This window comes from Falco naumanni, chromosome 12 (assembly GCF_017639655.2).
Source record: "Falco naumanni isolate bFalNau1 chromosome 12, bFalNau1.pat, whole genome shotgun sequence".
NCBI lineage: Eukaryota > Metazoa > Chordata > Aves > Falconiformes > Falconidae > Falco > Falco naumanni.
Window position 1 is genome coordinate 11,866,497 of NC_054065.1, and position 19,900 is coordinate 11,886,396.

At 37.9% G+C, this 19,900-nt stretch overlaps 1 protein-coding gene and 1 long non-coding RNA gene across 7 annotated transcripts in view; one reads left to right on the forward strand and one right to left on the reverse strand.

The window, feature by feature from the left end:
* Positions 1–19,900, forward strand: part of BIRC6 (baculoviral IAP repeat containing 6) — a 183,434-nt gene that overhangs the window by 132,255 nt on the left and 31,279 nt on the right. The gene's annotated exons all lie outside the window — the stretch shown is intronic.
* Positions 1,142–9,120, reverse strand: LOC121096220. The gene is made up of 2 exons (XR_005830399.1): positions 8,032–9,120; positions 1,142–6,891 (listed from the first exon to the last, which is right to left on the reverse strand). It is a non-coding gene; the product is annotated as an uncharacterized LOC121096220 (long non-coding RNA).

The window sequence follows — 19,900 nt, forward strand, 5'->3', positions numbered from 1 at the left end:
AATCACAGCTGTTCAAATTGCTTTTTGCGGTTTTCAATAGAAAAACGTATCTGTCTGTATAAGTCACCTTTAACTGGGGAAGAGCAGTTCAGGTACTGATAGAAGAGATGAGCTATGTGGCTGATGGCAAGAAGTTCAAACTAGTTTGGTTTTCAGGGACCATTTGTTTTCCCAAAGTACAAAGAAAAGGCAAAGTTTCAGTGGCAAAGGTTCATTTTAGGTGTGTTTTTCCACTGCTGCACTACTGTTATTTGTGGTTGGCAGGGGATGTTGAAATGTTGTGCTTGTGAATTAACAGTTAGTGAAGAGTGAACAAAGCAGATGCTTCCTGCTGTTTCATAAATAGATTTGTAGCTCTTAATGCAGCAGCTGAACTATATTAAAGCAAATCAAAACCTTACTTTTCAGAGAAGAACTGTTACCTACTCTTCTGATTACAGATTCACAAAGGATGAGGTTATTTCTATTGGAATTTAAAACTGTAAAATCTGGAAGTTGTTAGGCTTTGATTGATCCAAGCGATAGTCTTGAAAGTTTCCTACTGTATTTGTTCAAAAATCTATACATACAACTAAAATTAACAGTGTTGTTCTGGATTAAAAAAAAAAAAAAAAAAACCACACCAAAAAAAAAACCAAACCCCCCCCCCCACAAAAAACTAACAACTTCCCAGGCTTATATCAGTGAAGCTTGTCTTTGAACGTGTAAGAGGATATCAGTATTGAGAGGGAAATGTGCAAAAAGGGTAACTTCTGGAAAGAATGTCTTCTCTTCGTGAATATTGGAGACGGATGCATTTAGTTTGAAAGGCGTCCCTGAAAACAGTTTGTCTTGGTGATAGCCAAGGCATGATTCCAATGCATCAGTTACTATTTAGTTCAAAAGCAGACAGATAATTCCCACATTAATGAGTGTGAGTTGCAGGTGATGCTGGGGCTCTCAGTGTCACTAGTAAGAGTGTCGGGAGGTGTAGTTAACAGAGAGCGTGGCTGTCACAAGAGACAAAGGTTGAGAAGCTGTGAAGCTATGTTAAGCCCTGGTACAATGTTTGTAAGACCGAAAAATCCACTTAATGTGTACATAATTGAAACATTTCAAGGGTGGAAGCAACTTCTTTTATTATTATTGTTTTTATTATTTGTATTTTTTAAAACCTCGGAAACCAATGCAATTGTAGTAGAACAGATTTGAGTCTTTCCTGTTAGACCTGATCTAATTTCAGGCTTCCCTATCCTGAATCTTTTCTCTGAATTCCCTATCTCTTCTCCAGCAGCGCTGAATGCCTACCCAGGCAGAGGAGGAAAGGGAACAGCATTAGTAGTAACGCTCATGTACGTGGTATTCTAATTTTCAGACCAGCGTACCTTGCTCAAAAGATACTTTCATGTGAAAGAAGCAGGTAACTGTATTTATTTTTCCTGTAACATGCTGGGCTGAGAAATTAGGACACTGCATGCAGAATGCTAATAAGAGTGTTCCCAGGTTTTGGCATCCCAGCAGGAACAATCTGTGCCCAGCACAGTGCTGACAGAAAATAGCAATTTTCAGCAACTCTGTAACTTTCTTGGAGTTGAATCGATGCTGGTGGGGCTAGTTAAAGGTTACCCTTATGCTGGGGGTGTTCTACTAGATTTTTAGATTTTGCCATCAGTGGTTGCAATAACAATGATCTTCAAATATATACATATCTATCTCTGTCTGCCATATGCATAAAATTCTGTAGGAGAATTTTTCTATAAAGAAATACGTGCAATGAAGCTCTGGATGTGCCATTTCCCTTTATTGCACAGTAGGCTGATATCACTGTGGTGACCCAGGATAGTAAGTATTTTGGTATTCACGAGAACTTTGTATTTTGTTCATTTAGCTACAGGTATGATGTATCGTGCTTGCAAAGTTGTTTTGACAAAGTTCTTGGAACAGTTTCAGTATCACAATATAAAATTGGCCTACATCACAATTAAGAAACTTACCTAGTTTTTTGTTACTTACATGTGTTTTGCTATCCCTCTTTAATTTGTCCCAAACATATGTGGACTAGATTGTTATCTAGATTGTTCTAGACAAAAGGAATATTGATCAGAGGAGTATTTGCATATCATTTAATCTTTTAGAAACCTCAGTTTGAAGTACATCATTACAAACCAGATTGCTCTGACACATTCTGCAGCTTCATCTGCATCAGAGTGAGGTGACTGTGAAGTCCTTGAAAATTGTGAACTTATCACTTTCATTAATTTCCATAACTGCTTTTTTCTTGTAGAGAAGGAAGGTTTATCTGTCAATGAAGGACTTTCCTTATTACACAAGATAGCTCTAGTCACAAGGAGCAATAGCTGCTTAATCCTCACCCTGTTTCTTGATCTTTTTTTTTTCACCTGTGTTTGTTTCGTGTCTTGCTGCAGCATTACTGTGGCTTTTATTATCTTTCTTTTTATAAATTAAGAGTTTATCATTGTAACATGATGAGATTTTTTTTGTTACACTTGTGTTTTATTCCTAAGGACTTAACATTCGTAAAATCGATGTTGTTAACTTCTGTATCATGAAACATCTAGTATGCATTCATTACCATGCATTTATGCACATTTCATACCAAAAGCTGTCATGTAAAACCGTTTAACTGTTGTCTTGTGTACAGCACATTTCATTGAAAGAATTACTGCTGTAGGAACTCTTCCAAATATGTGAATACTTGAATAAATTGCACAACCATAAAATTTGCACAGTGCAACAAGAGGTTCCTGGCAAATGAGTGACCATCAGATTCTAACCGGAGCACGTGGCTGTCTTGAAGGTCTAGATTTTGCTGATAAAAGTGAGAGTTACTTGACTGATTGACCTAGGTTTATGAAGGCTTATACAAGCTAGTATTTACAATTCAGAGACAAGAAAGCAGCAGTGATAGTAGTCTTTGTAGCTAACAAATTTTATAGAGAAGGCAGTGGAAGGGAATCAAGAAGCAGAAGGAAAATCAAGTGACTTTTAGGACAGGGACTGTTCGTTGTGAGCTTGGACAGTAAAAAGCCCAGTGAAGCGGGGATATCTCAGTGATACCACAATATTAGGTAGAGTCTTTTTGCCTAAAAATACAGTTGTACTGTACTGGTTTGTCCCTAAACTAGTACCTAGCAAACACTGAGATGACTTAAACTTGTTTAAAGCTGAAGAGTGAGAGAGGCTTGCTGCCACCTCTTCCCTGGGTGACAGACCTTATAGCAAGTTGCAGAATTCTGCCTGATTTCTCTTCACTTGAATTCCCAGGCTTCCAGGAGGCAGGTGATAATGGTGGGTTTAGCTGAGGTTTTCTTGCATGCTCCCCTCTCAGCTCTCTTAGCCACGTTTCCTTCTTGGGTGGACAGATCCATCATCCATGTGATGCGGTCAGCACAGCTTGTGGTGTTAGCTTAGATCAATCATCTTGGGTTTGACTGCTGAGAAGAGATGATGCGATTCTATGTGAGGGCTTTACTAAAGGGGTTGCGTTTATGGACCAGCATGTCCCACTTTGCAAGAGTCCAGTATTTGCTTTTAATGCACCTTTCGTAATTTACCAAGTACTATTGCACCTGGGCTTGTGGATTCATTAACAGTTGTGCTACTTTATCCTGCTGCCAAATACCTTATAATGAACTTTTATTTAGTAAGTACTGTGGACAAACCTGTTGAAGGTGAATGTACTGAATTCTTTTTTCTGCCTGTCTTGAGATAACCTGTTAGTTGAGTCTTCTAAGGTCACACTTCTCAGGCCTTGCCTCCATGTCTGAACTACACTAGATTGCCTGCTGAAGTTAAGGGTATTTCTTTTCTATTAAACATACTTACTCTCAAGGTTTTATATGGTGTTGCTTTACTTTTTTGCATAGTAGTCCAGTTCCACTGGAACAAGTAGGATTAGTGCTTCAGGAAGCTTGTGTTCCCTTACGGATCTCCGAGGTTGGTACACTGAGCTCACTCAGCTAAGAACACTGCATCTTTATTCATCCATTGCTGAAGGTGTAAAGGTACTACTGCAGTGTAAACGTTGCATCATCACAAAGTGCTGCTTTTCTCTAGGCTATTGACTTTAGACTGTTGAGGCTGTTAAGATATTTTCTGTTGTTGAGATTCTTACATATTTATTGGATTAAACATATAAGCACCAGAGCTGTATATTGGAGTTTATTTAACTGAAGTTAGATTTAAGTCCACATGAGTATAGAGCGTGAATATTACCTATTAAGAGAGGATATTAGAGTCCTGTTTTAAAACAGAATATAACTAGTATGCTGGGGCAATCTCTGATGTTAATACCACCCTGTGACTTCCTTCAAAAGGTCAAAGCCTTTTGCTATAAGTGAAATCAGAAGTACAATGACAGTTTAGATAGACAGTATATAGTTAGCAAAATTAAAGATTCCACTAGTTTTCATTAATGTTGATGAACTCATTCATTGGTAAAAGGATGATGCTGAACCTTTGCCACATTTCGTTAAAACTTTGGGTTTGCTTTTTATCTGTTTTGTTGTTGAAGTGTTTATAAAAAAAGGTGCAGTGTCTCACTCCAGTGCTGGTGCACTGTTTGATTCACTGTTTTGAGAAGAGAGCTATGCACTGAAATGACATGAAATAAAACTGTTTATTTATTTCACAGAATTGACAAGTTTTAAATAACTTCAGAATCAAAGTAAACAGCAGTAATTTCTACTTGAATTTCATATTTCTGTTCAGTTTTCAGGTTCTTGTAATCTCTCATTTTAAGACGCATCTCAAATATCCTTGTATTCTGAGATTAATGCAATAATACCCATAAGTAAGTAGATATAAGAAGTACATAGAAAAATCTAATAATGTATTGACTCTTTTCTGTAGTCTTAAATAAACATGAATTGCTGCATAATTCCTCTAGAATGTAGCTTAGTTTTACAGAAGGCTTTGGTGCTTCATATACTGAAAATGAGTATACAATACTAGAGACTTGCTGTAGACTATGGAGAGTGAATAAATTTTCTTGTCTGCACATGCTTCCTTCCAGTGCAGCCTCAGTGCTGTTTATCATTTGTTCTGGTTGAGCCAGTATTGACTCAGAGATGCAAAACCAGAATATACCATCTTCCACCTCATTCATCCATAAATCAGCATTACAGCGTAGTTTCTGCAACTGACTGAAATGTCATTGTCAAATTCATTCTGTTCTTAGATACCTGACCTTATTTTATGCATGTGCTTGTTTCGAAGCGACTCCAAAGGCTCAGTTGTTTAGCAGTTATGAAGTTCTATACAATAATAAGCTATCACCTATACAAATGGTGAATTTCTTCGCTTGTCATTTTATGGAAGGACTGGATGTAGCTTTGCAGCCTGGGAGAAGGAACTGAGTTGATTTTCAGAAATGCAGCCCCTCCGTTGTTCCTCTGTGGAACATGTGATAGTAAGAATGGTATTTGTTAAAATCAGTGTTTCCTCTTTTTTTGTGTTCTTCTACTGTATTTTTAATCCTGAGCTCTCAAAAGTAGCTTTTCTATTAGAAGATATATGCGAGATATATTCATGTATACAAAAAGGTCTGTGCTCTCAGACTGTCTGCAGGTTTGGATCCAATTCAAAGACATACATAGGTTTAATTTAAAATGTGGAAATAGTTTCATCAATTTTGGTAGTCTAATTGAATGTTCCATGCGTAAGAGTTGCAGTTCTGGGCCTCAGTCATCAATGGTACAAAAAGGGAAAATGTCTTCAGGACCTGGTCCAGAAGGAGAGAGTACACTCTTCTGGGCAAAGATTACTAAGCCTGTTTTCCATGCAACACCATGAATCCTTGTGTGATACCTTTTCTTTTACTTCAAAATGAGCTTCAGGATGAAAACATGAAAGTATTTGATTTCCATTAAACACATTTTAAAATGGCAATATAGAAAGTGTAACTTCTTTATTTCATTTGGAGAATATGTATTAGTGTGTCATTGCAATTATTAATATTTCTTCAAAGTAGTACTGAAACTATTTGTTCTTTTCACATCACTTTAAAAGATTTTTAATTAGAAAAGCACATTATCGGTATAGCATGATGATTTCAAATACAGGTTCTGTAAAGACAAGAAAATCTAACCTTTTTCAGCTTTCCACAAGACTAACAAAGATGCTGTAGAATATAGTCAATAATTAAAATTTTATTTAGAATATTACAATTTTTGGTATAACAGTTTCCTGTTTCCACACTTATTATACTTTAGTGTAAGTTATAAGCCTAAATTACGGTGATCTAAAAATAAAACTCTTTTGTCTGTTTTCTGGTCTCAGCTATGAAGAGACATACTGCACAAAACCATAGGAAGCATCATGGGGCTTGCTTATATGTATTTATATATTTAATTAATCTCTATCTTCTGATTGTTTTCAGTGTTTGCTTACATCTCTTGTGTCTTGCATGTTTGCTGGCAACAGAACAGTGCCATCTCTGTTTCTGCGATTTTGATTTCATCTGTTATCAATGAGGAGTTGAATATTGTCTGCATTCATTTATGTAATTTAGCACCCTAGCTGGGCTCACGGATACATTTGGTAGTCACTGATGCAGCGCCCTTAGCCAGACACTTTGCTCTGGAATGTTTTTGATAATCTTTTCAGACAGTGGGATGGTTTTGCTTTAAATGTAGAAATCATTCTTACCATCGCTGGTCTTTGCACTGTGCTCTGTGCAGCTGATGTTCAAAAATGTCATCAAAGTGTAGTGTAGATGTACACAAAAACAATAACGAATAAATTAAGCACAGTTCCAATAATCCCAAGCAGTGCTAAAATAGATTCTTCTTTCTCCTCTTTCTCCTCTTGCCTTTTTACATCTTCCAATGTTGTGATGGCAGAGGTCCCCATTTTTCCTGCAAATACCTTCACCAGTACTCTGGCAGCTAGCTAGAAGAAAAGAAAGCAAATGGTAAATCTGATCTGACAAACATGCAAGCTTTGATCTTTCAAAAAACAGCTCTGTACTACTTTGTACAGTATTTCTTAGTGCTTTGTTTACTGAGTGGTATTCATCTTTTGTTTCCTTTTTGTATGAACGTGTCCATGTTAAAAGGAATTGTTCTGTAGATACAGATTTGGTAGGAGTGAAAAACAGCTTGATATTTCAAGCCAATTAACATGCTTTATTGTAAAAGAAATCTAAAATTTGTCTTTAGCCAGCTAATTTCTTTCCTTTTGAAACATCAAACTGATGAAAGCAGGTATGTGAGCATTGTCGAATACTCTGAAATGCCTGGGGAGATTATGTGAATTTTCAGCTGTGGTTAAATATTTAACTGTCACAGTACAAAAACAGTTGGAAATATTCCTGTCTGCTGTTTTTGAGCATGGAATGTGTGCCTCCTTAATACAGTATCGCATTCTTTTGACCAGTGAGCCCTAAGCAGGCAATTGCAGGTGAGATCTTATCATTTTACTTGTTTAATAGATCAGCTTTTGGACATACATGCAACAGTAAACATTTAACAGAAAATGCCTGTCTCTTCAAATACAAAGGTGGTGGTTGTTGTTATATATGCTTATTATTGCAGTATGCCAAAGGACAGTAGTATGTTTACAGTAACAAAATTCTGTACAATATAAAGACTTGAGATAGATGTTTACAGATGCATGTATGATTTATTACCTTTTTTGTTGCAAAAGTGGGGTTGACAGGTTGTCTGTATTGCTTAGCTGCTCTTGTACTCTTAATTTACAGTCAAATACTCTCTAGAAACATATTCTCTGTAAAATTATGTTCATTAGTGGCTGAGAGGTTGATACTTTATCTAATGTGCTATGCTGTTTTAGCCTTAATTGATCTGAAAATTCTAACCTTAAACCAAAATTTGATTGGGATTTCTACTAGTTCAGATAGCCCCAATTTACTGAAGATTTGCAATCACATTTTATAGCACAATAGCATTTTTCTCTCCTGGCAAACATCTTTAATCATTGGAGATAAATGTATTTCTGCTGTGAGTCTAATTAAAGCCATCAGCTCAGAGCACATCTCACAGAAAGGTAAAAAAAAAAAATGTTTCTTACCCTACATTGCATCAGGAATAAAATGTCATCAGACATGCTTCTTACTCGTCGATTCAGTGGCAAACCAGGCTTTTATCTTCATGAAGGGGCTGCTCTCCTCTCTCAGACAGACCAGATAGGAACATTAACAGTTCCTTGATGAAGTTTATCAGTGAGGATAATAATGTTACAGAATCTTCCAAATGACTGGCCTTTTCTCTCAGTCATCCACTAAAGCAAGTGTAGTCGAAAAAACAGTTAAAACCCTTTCTGGTAATGATCCTCACTGTTGACTAATTCTCATTAAAAATGAGGATTCTTTTTCCTTAGATGATGCAGAGCAACGAAATGCATGCTGTTCGATTTTGTCTTTGGAGAAAAAAAAAAAAAAAACACCAAACAAAAAAAAAACAGCTCCTGGTTTTATTCAGTTATACTTTGTTATTTATTAAGACTTCAGAAAAACCCAGCCTTTGATTTACTCTTTGTGGCAGCCATCTGAAGAGGCTTTCTCACGTTGACATGCTGCAATTCCAAATGCAGTGAGCTACGTGCAGTCACACTATGTAATTTTGGTCCAGCCTGAAAAAGGATGAAAAGAAGTCTGCTTTACTGGCAATAGTGTGAACGCTGTCACACACCTGCATTCAGAGCCTCCGGAAAGAATTCCAAGGTATTCTTCGGAGCATTGCATAACTTAGCCAAGCAGATCTGGAGAGAGGAATGACAGTGGCTTTAGTTGCACACTGTGGTGAGCTGTGACATTGATTAAACATGCACTTGGCACTTGCTGAATAAAGAAGGAGCTACAAGCCACCCTTGCAGACAGTGAGTTGCATAACAATGTGCGATGGCTCTGCTGTTTCATTGTCAGGCCCGGCACATTTTAATCCTGTACCGACACAGAAAGTGTGTGGTGTAAAGAGGAGTAGAGTTAACTGTACTTTGGGGTTTTCTGAGGAAGTGCTGCATGACAAATGGTGACATTAGGGCATTCAAGCTGAAACAGTGTTTCTGCCTTTTGTCTTTTTATGCTTTGTTTGACAGGCAGTTGTTTCTATGGGAAATGCTACTTCTAATGCTTTTCCTCTTTTTATTTGCCACCCAAAGAATGCAGGTTAGTGTGTAATTAATGAAAATGCAGACAAGAAAAATATTCCTGCTCTGATTTCGTAGGAAGCAGTAACTCAGCTTTTTCCTAGGTAAATCAGAGAGGTATTTTTTTGTCTGCCTTACTGGAAAGGAGGGGGGGGGGAGCTCTGCAAAGTCTTCTCTTCTCAACCCCTTCAGATAAAAAGCTACAATTTTAATAACTTCTGCAGAGAGCTGTGTTTCAAATAATTTTATTCAATGGCTTTCATCTGTGAAGGCTACCAATGTAATGTGTTTGTCGGTATAGCCTAGCTACACGCTATGAAGGCAACTATATTTTACATATATTGGAAAACTTATTTTTTAAAAAAATACTTGCAATATCAAGCAATTCAGAATTCAAAAGTACAAAAAGCTTATGCATACAAAAAATCAAAAGATAGTTAATTACATTGAATACAAGCAGTAGGAATGTAACCGGAAACCTTGATCACTTTCCAGAACAGCATATTTTAGAAATTACAAGGCACTGTTTGAAATTCTGTCTTCAGTAATCTTTTTGTGAGAAGGCAATAGAGGACAAAGTCATTGCTTTAAATACTTCCATTTTCAAATTAATATATTTACATATTACAGGGGTTTTCTCATTATATTTCTGAAGGGTCTAAGTACATTTGTTAGTTTCTTAGTGATGGACAAAACTGCATATTTTACATGTGCATTATTTTAGTGGCAAATACCATGTCTGAAGTACCATGAGTTCTATGGTATTTGTACATGATCTGCCCTTTATCCTGAAAGTGGTGTTGCCTCAGTGAAATTATTTGACTCTAGAAGAATTAAGTGATTAGATTAAATCTCTCCAGCATAGGTTCCTTAAAATACATTCTAATATTTGTATATGGCCTTTTGTCTTAAGCAATTCCCTTATTCTTAAAAGGCTGCTGCAACTTCAGTTGTTCCTGGAATTGTTTTCTGTCTATGTATCTTGAACATATTTCTGTATTCATTTAAATCCATTCAAAGATAGAAAGATGGAGAAATTTTCACCTGTACATTCTGACCATTCATGTTGCTGAGAGCACCTAGCAGTAACCAAATTTTAAAGCCATCATACTGTATTAACCCTCATGTGTTAAAAATCAGACCTTTTCTTTTGTGAAAGAGAGGAAATCGTGTAATGCATCTTTTAAATAAAAGATTAATGATGTATTTGGAGAGTAGGAATCTGTCACCTTGTCAACACAACCAAGTATAAAGATTCAAGGTCAGCAGAAGAATTTCTTGCAATATTACGAAGTATAAATAATGGCAATAAAGTAAATTCAACAGCTCCACCAGAAATAACCAGCTAATTAAGTTGTATTCACAGAAAGCAGCAAAAGATTCACAAACTATTTCTTGGCCAGGTTGTTGCCATGGTTGAGGTCTCAGCGATCTGCCGGTTTCATAGTTGCGATGCAAGTGGCACTTCAATGGCCAAGGTGAACCTTGGGAAACTAATCCATCTGGGCTCCTTCTGCATGCAGTCAGGGGGGAGTGACACCTGCACACCGTGATTCACATCCCGCGTTTGCCACGGCCCTTGGTTTGATGGCATTGCTGCCCTGCCATCCTTCCGCTGTACTGATAGGCTTGTCTGTGCGGACATGCCGTGAACTGGTCTGGAAAACCAACCCAGCCAAAAATAAATAACTAGCACAGCACACTAAGAGGGATGGGGCAGTAGCTTCTTAGGCTGTCAGCGCTTGCAAAGAGTTGCTGTTTGGGAAGAAAAAAAGAAAGTTTGTCAGGCTTAATGTTTATCAGTTACAGAAAACTTGAGGAAGTCATCTATGTTGGGTGGAAACTGGTACTTAATAAATAACTTCCTTATAGCTATAATGCATCTCCAGTATGAAAAGAAAATTTAATGCGAGCTTTCTAACATGACTGAAGTGAGAACTGTAGGTTGATTTGAAAAGGCCTTCATTTATCTATAATATTTGATGATATTTGGAAAGCTGGGGTGACACTTTGCATTTTGTGTACAATAACATTCGAGTCTGGGAGCATGTTTTATACAAGTCAGTAATGAAACCACCTGTTTTGGGGTGAACATTACATGGTTACATAGTATTTGGGTTTAGCCACTGGTATCCAAAAATGTCCTAAATTTCATTTTGTTACTTCTGTCTAGGCAGAGTTTTTAAGCACTTAGTAAGACACTGGTGACTCCTTGGTAACTGATTTATGTAGTATCCCAAGAGCAGAACAAATTAGAGGTCATTCTGTTCATTACCGCTGATGTTTGAGCATTTGTATTGCATGGGAATAGACCTCAGGCAATACAAATGTATGTCATATTTTAAAGATATTCATACTTCAAGGGCAAGTTGCCAGGCTGTCTTGTAAAAACTCGGTGGTATAAATTCAATGATTTACAGTCTTGATCCTTAGATCATCATTATCCTGCGATATGCTACTGCTACGAGTAATGTGGTACACCCCTAGCATCACATTTGAAAAAGGAACAAATGCTCTTAACCAGAATGTCAGTTTTCTTTTTCCTCATGTATTTTTATGGATTTATATAATTCTGTTCTTCATGTACTCTAAGATTATTCTATATGCTGTATTTTTTCATTAGTGTGTTCTAAGTCAGATAGTTTGCCCTTACAGAGAGCAAATGCTCTGAATAAGATTGCAAAGTAAAGCAGAATGTAGTGGAAGATCTGAAGGCAGAAATTTAAAGAAAATGCAAACAGCTGTCTAGACTTAAAAATCTACTTATGTTAAAATGCTGTAATGAAATCTAAAAGATCATTCATACATCAATTTTCCATGAAGACACTTTTCCCTTGTAGTATTGCATTTCCCCTAAGATGCAGGAAACCACTTGAAATGTAGTAGCACGTGGATCCTGTAGGTGATACATTCTAGTTTTCTTCTCTGACAGCCTCCACGAACTTCTCCTTATGAGGTCTGACACTTTTTTCAGTTAATTTGCGGAACAATAGAGCAAAGCTGTGTCTGTTGGGAGATGCAATAGTGTGCACAAATTAAGATGAACTGGTTCACTTAGCATAAGAGAGAAGTGGATATACATGCTCCTTCCTTAGTTTTCTTCTTTCCTTTTTATTTTTTTCTCCTCCCCCTCCCTCCCCCTTTTCTCCTGGGAACTAAACACAGCTACTGTTTTCTTTGCAGGAGCTGTTAGGTTATTTTTTATGATACAGATTGATGTGTGATGCCCTTGAGTCAGCAGTGATGGGCATGACCAATTTGAGCCAGGTTTCAAAGTATTTTTTCACTCTTCTCTTGAAAACAGGAGGAAAGCAGATCCTTCATCTGCAGCAACACAAGTTACTTCTAGATTTCTTACTGTTCTCATGGTCACCTCCTTCATGTGTTTCATCTTAGCATTGACCTTATGATTTTGACACTTCAACTATGTGTCTGCGTCTTGTTTTCCTTCTGCCTGAGGAACTTCAGTGCCTTTTGGCTGATGTCTGGGGGTTTTCCTGATTTTGTAACTTAGTTACTGATGCAGAATATCCTTGGAAAAATGCACAGTTCTTTCCTAACTAACTTCGTAAGTTCCTCAAGTTTGTTCCCACCTGTCAGTCTTCACTTCCCAGAAAATTACTTGTTCCAGTCTCTCAAACTTGCTTTAAAATAGTTCAGTGTTAAGAAATCAATTAAACGGATGTGGAGTAATACCAGTTCTTCTCTACATCCCTTTCAACACCAGCTTCTCGTAGCACCAGTTGAGTTCCACCACTGGTTTATTGTCTGTGAATATAGTCAGAATGAACACCGGTATTTTATCAAGAAAAGGGATAAGTTTGACAGCTGAATAAAAAACTGAGCAAATCTGCCTTTGGAGGGTGCAAAGTGTCATACTGCATATTTATTTTGGGGGAACTGTTTTAATCACTCTCTCGATGAACTGACGCAACTCAGAATTTGGTGACGGATGAATATTCCTGAGTTAGAAGTGAGGGTTTCAGCCCCAGCTGTGTGGTGACACCTTCTGGAGATGGTGGAAGGGAATGATGAAAAAAAGGCAGGAGGCGTTGTTCTCTTCTTCAGTTTCTAGCCTCACATGGGATATCGGGCAATCTTAATTTTTCTCTGCTGGTGTCAAAAAGAACCTCTTGTGTGGGTATCATACCTTTAAAAAGCAGTTAGTAACTTTTAAAATGCTTCGGTCATGATTCAGTGCTGTTCTCTGTAGCTCAAAAGGGATTTTGTCAAAGACAGCAGGTATCCCAGAGTCTTTCTTCCCATTGATTTGAGTGAGTATTCTTCTGGAGGAGTATTAGGGCTTTCAAGTACCAGGTTTTGAGATGTTATGTTCATAAGTTTTATTGTGTTAGAGGCGTTCATTGAGTGATGACTGCGTCCTTACTGGGTAAGCAAAGGGGAAGCAGAGCGGTGGGAGCTGATCCTAGCCCAGGAGGGTGGCTCTCGGGGAACAGCAGTACTGAAACAAGTTCCTCTTTATCTCCAAAGCATCTTACCTTGTGAGAAAGAACAAATCTTGTCCCTATGAGTTTCAGGTGACTGGTCTTAAAAACCAAAACAAATCTGCAAGATACCATCATCCCAGCATCTTTCCCCACATTTCTTTCCTCTGATTTTTCATCTTTAGTTGGAAATAGTTTTGCAATAAGAGGATGAAATTATTATCTCATGACATCTCCTATTTTCTATTGCAAAAGAATATGAATACATGCTTATTATATTTTCAAAACATTTAAAGTAGCAGACTATTTCATAGTACACTGGGTTTGAAGTAGAATTTTAATAATAGAATATTTTTAAATGTCAGAACTGATTATCCATTTCAGTTGTTAATAATATAAAAGATTTATGAAAGAACAGATTGTAAATTTGTACTTCTAGCTGTGTTGGAGAAAGTTGTTGTAACTTGTAGGGAGTAATTATGAACCTATGTATTGAAACATCATGACGTTGAGATGTTTGAGAATTAAGAACCTAGTTGTTACAAGAAATGAAGCAGATTAGATTTGGTTTGTAATTGGGTACTTGGATTGCATGGCAGATAAAGCACTTGGTCCTTTAAAGACCGAAGTTTACTTACCTCAAAGAGGTAATGGAAATTTATTTTTTTTTCAACAAATCATTATTTAGCAAAGATCACTGAGAGACTGTAAGTTCTGCTTCAGTCTTTATTTGTTTCTGTACTGCACGTTGTTTTGTATGGCTTTTAAACATAAACCCGTTAACTAGAGAGCTCTTCATTGATTTATACAGCTGGTGGTGGATTGTGCAGCTGCATGCGCAGGGCATACTTGAGGCTAGCTAGCAACCTCTGGCCCCACACACTTGATCACAGTGAATTGAAAGTACATGTTAGATTTTCCTGAAGGAAGTAAGGTTTGTGGGAAAGACAGTCAAGAAATTATCTGGTGAGAAATAGGAGGGGTAAAGGCTAGATTACAGTGGGGCTTCTCACATCTCACCTTGTTCTTCACCTGCTTCTCACCTACATATTCTTTGTCCTGCTGCCTAAATAATACAGAGTACTTTTCCGAAAAAACTATACTCTGAAATCAAGGGGGGTGTGTGTGTGTTTGTCAGTTTTTATGAGCCTTAAATCACAGAAATTTTTCCAAACGATGATGAAGCCACTGGAGGTGCTTTTCAGAACAATCCTGAAAACATAAGTAAACAAAATTTCTTTCTCATCTGGAGACTGCTATGAAGTTCTGGACCTCTTTGGTTACGGGATAGTGTAACTGTCTTGAAAGTATGAGCAACAGCCTGCTTATGCATCTGTATCTGCCTGCCAAGGACCTGTAATTATTTTGCTGTTCCCTTTTGGATCCACTTAGACATCACTCTTCTGGTACTAATGTGAGAGGGTACTTTTTTTTTTTTTTGACAGACCGTGATGTCTTGCACTCCACTGTGTAATATGTTTTATGTAAAAAGGAAACTGAACTGTGGTGTTTGCCTTCCTGCCTCCCTCAGAGAGGTATCTTTTTTAATAAACTTTCAGGAGAACTGTGGTTAGATGCTGATCCATGATACAAGGACACACAGAACCTAACAAATCACACATGAGATGCAGTTGGTGTCCATTTTGTTCCTGAAGTTAGTTTCTGTATGTTTATTTCTCACGTGAATAATTCAAAATAAAAAGCAGGGGCTGTTGTCTTCAAAAGTGTTTTGGTTTGGCCGTAAGTGTCCCATGAAATTCCCCCTGCCAGTAGACTGTCAACATCTTGTGATAGCTGTTTAATTTACAGAAAACAGTGCAGGTCACTGATGTGACTCTTCAAGGCACAAGGCAGTAAAGTGTCTGCCTTGTTTAAAGTGGAGGGAGCCTTCCCTTGAGGTTTCCTGGTCCATCTGTCTCGTTGCTAAGGCCCATGAGTGTTTTATCTAGGAGTTTCTTTTTTCCCTTCATTAATTGGAAGCCAACATCGGGTAGCTATATCCTTGCTTGGAGGACAAGATTGGGAATCTCTAAGTACAACTAGTTTTCTCTCTGAGGGTAATTGGTAGAGACATTCAGCAGGCCCTTTAAAATCTGAGATACTACATTGCATCTTTCATAATTTCCAGAGTAAACACTACTGGGCCTCCAATTTTTTTCTCATTTTACTTTAGTACATCTCAAGTGGTTTCATTTAGACTCGGTAATCACAGTTGGGAATATGAGTGCTGGGTGTCTGGGTTAGATGGCTGTGCAAATCTGCACGTTACAAATATTCACAGATTTTACTGGAGGCATCAAGAATTAATTTAAAAAAATTATGCATCTCATTACCAACTGACTCAGCCCTTTTTGAAAAGAGAATATGACATCAGAGGAGGATGTGACAACACACTAGATGTCCTACAGTTCCATATTGTATCACAGGAATGTACAATCTACTTTTTTTTATTTATTTTATTTAAACTCATGCCTTCCTGGTCCTTTTTGCTAAAGAGACATTAGCCACTTGGAGGGCACAGGTGTTTTACTGGTGCATACAAGAGGCTTCTGACAGGACTGTAAGTAATGCATTTTCACTGGTTTTGTCTTTTTTTCGTATTAGTGGCTTTGTCAATTAGTAGCATCACATGTCAATAACCTGCTAAAAATTTCTTGACCAAACAAACTAGCAATCCCTTTCTGTTCATTACAGAGCAGATTGCCAGGATTAGTTCTAGATGTTTTTACCTTGCCTTTCCTAAGAGCGAGCTTACTGGACTTTCGGGGAAGAGTTTTGTCCCCTGAGGCATGTAGCTCGGCAGGCATTTGAGAAGGAACTGACTGGAACGTTGAGGTGACGGCCAGCTTTCATTTTCGGTGGCTGAAAGTCTGATTTGTTTGGTCAAGCGATAATCTTCATTATTCCAGGCACTAACTCACTTGTCTTTTATTTCTTTTGTGTTCTTGTTTTCTCTCCTGGTTTTGAAAATACGATGTTGTGAATGTATCTGGCATTTCCCGTACTCTTACACAGACACTTCCCATTCATAGTGTTTCCCCCCCTTCCATTTCTCTGAGGGTTTTCCTAGTGTTGAGAGCAAGTCAAAGGAAATACATCTCTGTGGCTGATGGAGGTGGCCTAGAAAAAAAGTTCATCTATGGTAGATTATTGCAACACACCAACTCTGGCTTTTTTAAACAGTATTTATATCTTCTTGTCCTCTCCAGAGAACAGCTTTAAGACAAGTACCACTCATTAACAAAAGACTATTTTTTTCTGTTGACTTAAGTCTTTATTGTTACAGTGTAACACAGGGGAGGATGATCCGTTTTACTAAGTGATGCAGGAACTAAGGCACTTTCAATATGCAGTGAACGCAAGTGGTTACCTTTCATTCAGCTGAGACTCAGGGAGGCTATTAGGCTAGAATTTTTCTCCTCACTGTTCACTTTGTACATTTACCAAAAGCCCATCTTGGTATTTAAACAATTCTCTAGAAAATACGCCGAAGCGGTAAACGTTCTGTGTGGCATATGCATGGGGGCTCTGCCATCTTGGCCAAGCAAAATAATGAGATATTTAAGGCAGAATGAGATTCTTGAGTGGTCTCCTTTCTTTCCCCCTGAGGATGTGATCTTGTAGGTGTGCTCACACATACAGGAAGTTTGTCATAAAGCACAGGAATGGCACGTCCTTTCATTCCAGTAACGATGCTGGTATCCTCTGCTGACAGAAGACCCAAGTCTTGGCCTTTTTCCATCTGCTGAAGTAATGGTTTAAAAACGCTCCACAACTTCATTATCTGATTTTGAATTTCCACGTCGATTTCTGCAGCATGTGCAATGAAATGGCAGCTTTCCATCTTATTTTCAATTCCCATCTTATTCTAAAATACTAGTGACTGTTTTATGGTCTGGAAGGGGTAATGCTCAGACTGAGGACCATTTCAAGGTGGCTGCTTGCCCACTCCTCTGCCAAAAATAGTGAGATCACTACTCCTTCCTCCGGTGCAGGGATGATGAAAGCCAGATTAACTTCCTTAAAAATCCTGCTTCATGTTCTTAGAGTAGCAGTATGCTTCTGTTCATCTCTGTGGAATGACTGCACTTGAGACACTTAACATGAGGTGGTAGGCAAGCTTGCACCTGAGTTGTTTTGGGTTTATTTTTATTTTCAAGAAAAGATTTTGTCTGTAGAATTTATAAATCCTGTGATTTTTTTTTCCTACAGAAAATATTTTTTTCGTTTTCGTGGCTAAGTGGAAGATTAATTTGACACTTCTAGCTTACCTTTAATACCAGACTTATTTCGTTACATTTACTTCAAATAGAATTTTTTGATCCTTTTTATTTTACTAAATGCTATAGTAAAGAGTTGTATTAATAATTAAGGGGGGGTTCATCCCCTGACCATGCAAAACACTTTATTCTCAGGCATTCTCTGAATACCTTTCTTTATATGTATCTTTCTTTGTATCTTTTTTTAATCTTTTATTTATATATGCCTTTCTTCATATCATTATGTATTTATTATATAAAGCAATCCTGTAGCTTTACATTGATGCTTCCGTACACTTATATTCTAGATTTGGATGCAAACATGATTTGGTCATAGCTTTATGCTTTGTGTTTGTTCATACTTTGTTGGTTTTAGAGAACTGATGTTGGGTAAAACCAGCGATCTTTCAGAGGAGAGATTCTGAAAAGTGGCCCATGGCAGTATGGGCTCCCTCTGCGGTACTCACTCGCATCGTTTCTCCACTGATGCCTGCTGAGCCATTTTTTCAAACAAACAAAACTAATGAATATAAAATTTTGTAATTTTAGATGTCATTAATTATTCTTACTTGATTACATATTCCCCACCCCCCATGTTAGATGGCTCCACAGCCCCCAGGGAGCATCCCTTCGTTACCTGACCACCTTTTCAAGATTATGTGGAGCCCTATTTAATGGCAGAGTGTGATCTCTCTCACGGATTCCATTATTGGGGATTAGAGTGTGCCATGGAAATAGTAGTATCTCCAAAACTGGGGACCACACATAGTTTTAGTAGTCAGTTATTCTTTAAAAGCTGAGTTTGGGTTTTATGTCTTATATTGTTTGGGTTTCTTTTTCCTGTCCTTTGGAAACACGGGAAATTGTGTCTGTTTACTCAACTGCACGCACCTGTCTAATGAAATAATATCTTCTGCTTTTTCTAGCAAAGGTGTGTTTCTGGATTGATGGATAGATTTGTGATAGGTTTTTAAATGTTGTTTGTCTTGTAAACAAAACTTTCCTGAAAATACTTAACTTCACCAATATCAAATATTATTAAAAAGAAGCAAACCAGAAATAGTTAAGAGCAATGGTCTGCTCCCTTGGGCCACATTATTACACTAACCGCAGATGACTGACCAACTTACTTGAGCAATGCATTTTGCTTCTATAATTGAACACGGTTTTCCTTTTATTTTGTGGTTAAACTTATTTTTTGTTCCAAGTTTCCTAGAAGATGCTTATAAGAATAGATAGCAGTGCCAAGACAGACGGAGGTTGTTAGCCCATTTCTTTATCCCCAGCAGTAGGCAATGACAGCTGCCTATGGGAGGCTATAGGGATGGGGCAGCGTCTGTGGAGTAGTGCTGGGATGTGGCCGAGGGCGACAGCTCCACCTTTATTAGCCCCTGATGGCCTGTTCTTACGCGAGTTTACCCAATTACTTTTGAACCTGTAACGCTATTTACTGCCCCAGCATTTAGTGCTAAGCTTTTTGAAAGCTCAACAGTGATGTGTTGGGTGGTGCGTGTTCTTTCACAAGTGGCACCATTTCTTCTAATGGTGCACCCGTTCCTTTGAATGTACTGATCAGTCCTGTTCTATTCACTTTTTTAAATATTCATAATTTTTTTAAAAAACTTTGATACGCTTCATAGCCACTGAGGCTGCAAAGCCTTAGTTTATTTCATTTTAGATAGTACAGCAGCTCATTCCATACCTTGGGTTGTTCAGTTGCCTTTCGCTTGTTCTTTTGCCAATTCTGTCGTGTCTTTGAGAACGGGGAAGAATGCACATGGCGTTGAAGTGGTACTAATAATTGAATGCAGTCTCATTCTATTTTTTTGGTAATTTCTCTTCGCCTTTCCTAACATATGATTATTTTTGGGGGGTGGGTGGGGGTGGGTGGGGACTGCTAATGGGCTCAGTGCTGACATCAGAAGAGCAAAATTTTAAGGCTGTATTTGAACAATAACAATAATGAACTTGGAGCCTGATGCTGTACCCAGCGAATTCAGGGGCCCACCCTTCTTGCATTGTTTTACTGTCTTGACAAGGGATTTGTAACTCACAGCCTGTAGGGGGGCTTAACCCCTCCTGCTCCTG